At 58.5% G+C, this 6,691-nt stretch overlaps 1 protein-coding gene across 1 annotated transcript in view; it reads right to left on the bottom strand.

Moving 5' to 3' along the window:
* Positions 1 to 4,673: 4,673 nt before the first annotated feature.
* Positions 4,674 to 6,691, bottom strand: part of GSE1 (Gse1 coiled-coil protein) — a 22,710-nt gene continuing 20,692 nt past the window's right edge. The window contains exon 7 of the mRNA XM_026856906.1: positions 4,674 to 4,685. The gene's annotated coding sequence lies outside the window, so the exon portion shown is untranslated. The remainder of the gene's footprint in view (positions 4,686 to 6,691) is intronic.

Below are 6,691 nucleotides of genomic sequence, written 5' to 3'. Positions count from 1 at the left end.
GGGTAATGGGTAACTCCTTGAGTGCTTCCAGGCAGCGCCGCACCGGCTGCAGCGTGGCAGCAATTTAGCTGGATGCGGGCAGGATCGGTGCCAGGCATGTCCCGCTCTGCGCAGCATCAGCCCATGAGGGCCAAGAGAAACAACGCAGCCCTTCCTAGAAATGCGCTCTGGAGCTTAAAAGATGGACCTAATTGAAAAAATGTATCGAGGTTGTACCAGGGGATAAAAAGGGAAAGCCGGGCCGAGATTAACCTGGAGTTCAGCGAGCCGGGAAGCGCGGCAGCCGTGGCCAGGTTCCTAAGCCAGTTCCCCGCCACGGCCTCCCAGCCGCCCGCTGAATCCATGCCCGGCAGGGAGGTGGTTTGCTCTGGATGCAGGTCTGGCAGGAGAGCCCGGCTCGCTCTGGTTTTGTGCTTCAGGTACGTGTGCGTTTCCCGCTTTGCTTCCTCCCCACCGCCGCAGCAGCTCCGGGCTGGCCGGTGAGGGCCGCTGCCACGGCCCGGTGGATTTTCTTTGGGGGTGTTTGCTGCCTGCACGGTTCGTGCTGGTTGTTCCGTTGGTCCTGCCAAGAACCTGTGCTTCGGGAATGCTGGAGCTGCTCCAGTTTCCCCGGAGTCTGAATCTTCAGCTGCTTCCTCGTGACATCCTCCTCCCTTCCCGTGCCTGGCATCCCCTCCGGGTGCCGCTCGCCCGCCCGGGGTGGCTGCGAGCCTCCCCCAGCATGCAGCTCCGGGAGGGAGTTTCTTTTCCCACCTCCAGGCTTCAGCAAGTCCCATGCAATATCCCCTTCTAGGAAAATTTCTGAGCCAGGCTGGAACGAGCCCTTTGCCCTGCTTGGACCAGAAGAGACGCGGGGCAGAAGCGGGGAGCAGGCGGCCTCGTCGCTGCGTTAGCACAGAGCCAGGCTGACGTGTCACCTGCGTTAGCAGACCCTGGGACTGGGTGACCCAGAAAGCTGCTTCCCCTCCCTCTTTTCTAAAACAAGCCCAGCTGGTGTTTGCAGGAGCAGCTCCTTCGACGGGAGCCAGCAGAGCAGCTCCGCAGTGGGCTCTCCAGCCAAAGCTTTTCTTGTGGCCGGTGTTTGCAAAACACGTCCCTCTCCCTGTGGTTCCTCTGGCGTCTGGGAAGCCGTGAGCTCACCCTGCCTTTCCCCTTCCAGTGAAGTTGGGAGGCTACCCTCTGTCCTCACCCCCTCGTCGGTGCTTCAGCCCCCTCCACCCTCCTCTGTGCCAGGGCAGGATGGGGCTGGTGGGTTGGGCCTCGCTGAGCACAGGGAGAGGAGCAGCCCAGCTGCCAGAACTGGAAACCAGTCACCAGGCAGATCAGAGGGACCACCCAGGGTGGTTGCCTGGTCTGGAGAGACAAGTCTTCACCCGAGGAGGTCAGCCAGCCCTTACTGACCCACCAAGGAAGCTTTATGAGCCTGTCTTCTTCCTCCCCCTGGTCTGCTGGCTCTTGGTGGGGTTTGGCCAGTTGCCCTGATGCCACAGCCCTGCCCTGCCATGGGCACCAGGAGCTCCTGGGAGGGACATGGAGCAGAGCAAGGCTGCATGAGGGTCTTGTGGTGCCCATGGAAAGGGGATATCTGCCCCATGGGGCCGCTCCTGCGCTCAAGACTCTGATCTGCCCAACGCCGGTCACCCGGGAGCTTTCTCCAGTGGTGAACAGGGCTCCACGCCCAAGGGGCTTCAGGCTGTCCCCAGCGTGGCTAACCCCCACCCTATGTACTTGCCCAAGGGTGTCTTTGCTTCCCAGGCCGTGGGGAGGAGAGGAAGGGGTGTTACGATGCTGTGTTTGTGCCTATCGGGTGTCACCACGCCAGCTGGAGCAGCGCTGCAGCCCGCAGAGCTAACCACAGTTATTTTAGCAGGCTGATATTTATGTTTGCCTCCCTGCCGCAGCGAGCCATCGCTTTCAGTCGCTCACGGTTTTAGCAATAACTGCTGCTCCAGGCCAGGCTAAATCCAGCCCTCCTGGGTTTGGGGCCGTTTGTTCTCACTCAACAGCAGCAAACAGGTAGTTTTGGAGAGAGGCATCAAAATAACTACTGTGGAGGGGGGATTGCTGCTGCTCAGACTGGGTTTGTGCTGCCAGGGAGGGGTCCCTGGCCCTGGAGGATGCACTGAGGTTGGGGTGGGACCTGGAAAGACCTGGCTTACCAGGCAGGCTCTGGCTCAGATCTTGTCCTTTAGCTCTTGGATTTTGTAGCTGAAGAGGAAAAAAAAAAAAAAAAAAAAAAAAAGGTCATGAACCAATTAATTTGTTTTTCTGGAGCAAAACTGGAGCCACGGGTTGCAAACGTCTCTGCCCTGGCCTCTATGTCCAGCACCAGTGCCTGCAGCTGGGGCTGCAGCCTTTTCCCCGTGCCATCTGCTCAGCTTTTGAGCTTGAAGCTGTGCAATAACTCAGTTATTTGATAAATCAGAGGAGCCAGATTGGGAAGGAAATCAGCCCTTTCCATATCTGTGATTTTCAGCAAACACAGCAGGACCAGGCCAGCAGAAACTGGAGCAAAACCACTTGTTTCCCCTCCCTGCTCGCCTTTATGCCTGTCCCAGCAGGGCTTGGTCTCATGCGTGGGGCTCTGATCTCGCCGGAGACCTCCCAAGCTCCTGGGATCAGTTTGCTCCGATCTCCAGGCGAAGTTCAAAGCTTTCCCTTCGTTCCTGCCTGCAGCCACGGGGTATTTAATGTGCGGCTGGCATTCCCCGCACGCCGGCGCCCTGGATGTGAACCGCTGCTTTTCAGCTCTGTCTGAAAAGGAGCCGTCTCGGGGCCTCGCCTCTTAATTGCGGAGGAGGTGAACATGAAAAAGCCTCTGGCTGCTTTTAATGCAAGCAAAGGCGGCCGCTCCGGAGGCAGAGCCTTCACCCGGGCATCCTCGCAGTGGGGTGGTACCCAAACCGGAGCTCTCATCCTGGGGATGGTGAGAAACCCTCTGCCTGGGGCTGTTCTCACTGCCCGGCTGGTTTTCAGGCTGGCAGGTCAGACAGGACACGGGGGGAAAGACCCTTTCTGGAAGCTGGTGGACAAGGAAAAGACCCTTTTTGGAAGCTGGTGACAGTGCTCCCAGAGGCTGGGAGCGTCGCTGCTTTCTAGACATTAGAACCTCAGGGATGCTGATGGGTCCTGCCAGAGCTGGGTGTGGGACCCTCCTACCAAACCACTACTTGCCTTTCTAGGCACTTGGTAGCCCCTCTGACTGCTTGTAGGGGTGCTCAGTGGTCCAAGGGCTTCGGCTGCAGGCGAGGAGCGCTCCTGCTCCTCTCTGTCTCAGCACCAGGCTGGATTGTGCAGTGGGGTGAGAGTAAAGCTGCATTTCCTCCTCACCCAAGGGCTTTGCTGGGCTCGGATGGGGCTGGAGGGGGGGATGGATGGGAGGAGCCGGTTCTCCGCTAACCTGATTAACCAGGTTAGTAACCAACCTTGCAAAAATCCAAACCGTCTCGCTGCAACCTCCTCCCGCCCTCCCAGGGCACGGCTGGTCCTGAGTGGGAACCCCCCCACCCAGCCTCACGCCCTGGCTCCCCTCCTGCATCCGAGAGCAGCCAGGCACGGTGGGGAGGTGGGATGCAACGGCGGGCATCGTGCCCCTGGCTCCCGGGACCGGGTAAGTGTCACCCCCTCGGAGCACCGCGGGCTGGTTTCGGCCTCGCTCCCCCTCCCCGGCGCACTCCAGTGTCCCCCCTCTGCCCGGGCAGCACGGCCACGGCTCTAGTGACACTTGCCATGAGTGTCTGGGGGTTTTTGGAGCATGAACTCATCGGGGATGCAAATGCTTCTTGGCCTGGTGCCAGCACAGGAGAGAAGTCGAAGCCCCAGAACAAACCACCAGAAATCCTGATGAAATCCTGTCAGAGGGCTTGGGGGAGGGAGGAGGGAGTGATTTCTCTACCCGAGCATCTGTCCTGGTGTCACAAGCAAGTGGTGCTGGTGTTTACCCGTGGCGGGGATACAGGGCTAAAAGCCAGCGATGGTGGGGAGGGGGCTGCTGTGCCCTGCAAGGGCTTGGCCATGGGGGTCTGGTCCCAGAGGAGACCCCCACCCCGCTACACTGTGGGGCTGGGTGTCCCCCACCCAACCCTACTTCAGCCTCGTGTGGCTGAGCTGGCTGGTAGTGGGAGCTACCAGCAGGTGCCAAAAATCAGAAAACGCCTCAAAACAAGTTTATTGATATTTAACCAGCTGCCACAATAGTTGCAAAGTAGGGGTGCCAGAGGGGGGCTCCACTCCCAGCCCCGATCTGGCTCCTCGGCCACGGGGGTGTCTGTGGGGAGCTGATAAAAAAATGCAGAATTAAAACCAGCAATGGTAAGTTCCCGCTTCCCCTTGCAGGCTGCTTCCAGCCCACCTCAGGGCTGCTTGGAAAGGTGAAGTAAAGCCGTGGTGGAGGTCAGGCAGGGGAAGTGGAGAGTTTTCTTGGCTCTCTGCATGCCCTGGGGCTTGGAAGAGCCAAAATGAGTCACTAACCCTCATCCCAATAAGCCTTTCCCAGCAGCTGTGGGCAGGAGGGATGCAGATTTCCCAGTAAAGTGATTTTTTGCCCAGAATCATTTTCAGCTGATTAAAAAAAGCAATGTCCTGCCATGGCAATCATCCACCTGCAAGCTCCCGGGGTGTCGGGGATGCCCAAACGGAGCAGGACCACGTGCTCCCCAGCAGCACCACTGCCACCGGCTGCTCGGCTCAGCCCCGAGGGAGGCAGCCCCGGGTGCAACGCTGCAGCCGAGCATCCCTTTATTTCCTGCGTGTGGGCTCGGGGTTTTCTCTGCAAACACCCACTGCCTTCACAAATAACAACCTGATTCCTTCCTCTCGTGACCTTCTCACCTGCAAACGTTTGCAGCGCTGACCCCGGGAGCGGAGAAACCAGGATGAGACACACACGCACACAGAGCCAGCAACAGGCTCCTTCTTTGCCCTCCCAAAAAGTTCCTCCCAAAACTCAGCGGCCGAGATTGAGTCACTGAAACGCCGTGACATCACAAGCGGTTTTTGCTACCGAGCAGCCGTGCTTCCTGTTATGCCCAGGCGCCTATAGATAAATACATACGCACGCATAGGTGCGTGCCTTTAGGGAGCAATCCAGTTCACTCTCCTTCCTCCCAGCATCGCTTCCCGCAACCCTCGCCTCTCTTTTTGCAGCGCCAGCGGCCAGGACCGGCGGTGGGGCTGGAGAGCTGGGTCCTGCTAAGAGGATGAAAACATGGGCCTCAAGTTATCCTGCCTGAAAGGTAGGTTTGGGTGGGTGCTGGGGTCTCTCCTGCTCCAGGAAGGCATCAGGGGGATGGTTGTGCATGGAGCAGCTTTAGGTGTTTTTGCTGCGGGCAGGATTGGTGTGGGTTGGCATCCTGGTGGCATTTAAGAAAGTCTCGCGGGTGAGCTGTTGCTCGTGCATTGCCCCAGAGCTGCTTTCCCCATCCCCTACCCCAGTCCTATAAAAACATAAAGGGTCCGGTTGGTCCTGTGCTTTCTCCTGCATCTGGAGGATCTTTGGGCTCATGGCATCCCTCAAGACATCAGTTTGGGGGTTCCTTAGAGGTGGGAAAGAGCCAGCATGGATGGGATGCTCGGGGGTACATGGATGGGATGCTTGGAGCCAGCCCGGAGGCCGGGACCTGGGGTACCCCAGCTCTGGGCTGACCCCAAGCATCCTTTATCCTTCATTGCTCTGCTCCCCCCAGCACTATTCCAACCCAGAAGCTTTCAATCCTGCTGCTTTCTCCCAAACTTTATTTTCTGTAACGGGGTTTGGCTGAGATATGTCTGCAGGGAGAGGAAAGCAGGAGCTTTTAGCGCTCCTGGCCTCGCTGCTCCGGGTGAGCAGGGTTAAGGCTGGATATTGCGTCTCCCATTAGCTCTGTGTCCCAGCGCTGACCCCTGAGCAGCTCATATTAATCATCCTCGGGGTCATTAGGGATGGAGCTAATGAGCATCCCTCTCAGATGCAGAGCTGCTTTTTCCCTGGCTTTTCCCAAGCCCAAACCCTACGTGAGATGCTGGCTGTGAGGGGCACAGCTGGGAATGCGTCACCCAATGTGCCCCCCTCCCATGTCAGAGATGCTGTGGGTGGGGTTGGGGGATTTGAGGGTCCCACAGACCCTCCCAGCCCAACCCAGGGACACGGGGTGACCAGAGAGGGGAAACAGAGGCAGGCAGAGAGTCCCCATCCTGCCTTACATCTTCCCCAAAGCCGGGACATAGCCCCGAAATAACCCCCCACCCCTCCAAACCTCTCCAACAAGCTTGGAGTCTGCAATAAAATAAAAGACACACACACCCCCCTGCCCTTTTCCAGCTCCCTTATGTAAGGCAGCGCTTTATCCTTAATTAAAAAGAGATTAAAAATATCAGTGTCTGTCCCCTCCGGGCATTTTCCTGCTTGGGAAGAGCTGAAACCTCCCTGGCTGCTGCCTGCGCCACGCGGGGCTTTTCTCCTGATTAAAAAAGCAGATTAAAGCGATCTGCTCCCCGGGGAGGCTTGGGGAGGAGGGGGGCTGCGGCCTCCGCCTCTATCAGACACCCCCAAATCCAGGATGGGGAGGAGGTGCGAGGCTGCAGCTGGCTGCTGGGAGTGGGTGTGGATTCTCTAGTGGCTCGTAAGGGGTTGAGCTGGACATGGAGGGAGGTGGGTGGGATGCTACAGCCCCACACCTGATCTTCTCCCCACCCCCCACCCCTTGGTCCCCCC

Source organism: Athene cunicularia (genome assembly GCF_003259725.1).
Source record: "Athene cunicularia isolate RWA chromosome 11 unlocalized genomic scaffold, athCun1 chr11_part1, whole genome shotgun sequence".
Lineage (NCBI taxonomy): Eukaryota > Metazoa > Chordata > Aves > Strigiformes > Strigidae > Athene > Athene cunicularia.
This window is presented reverse-complemented; position numbering and strand designations above follow the sequence as displayed.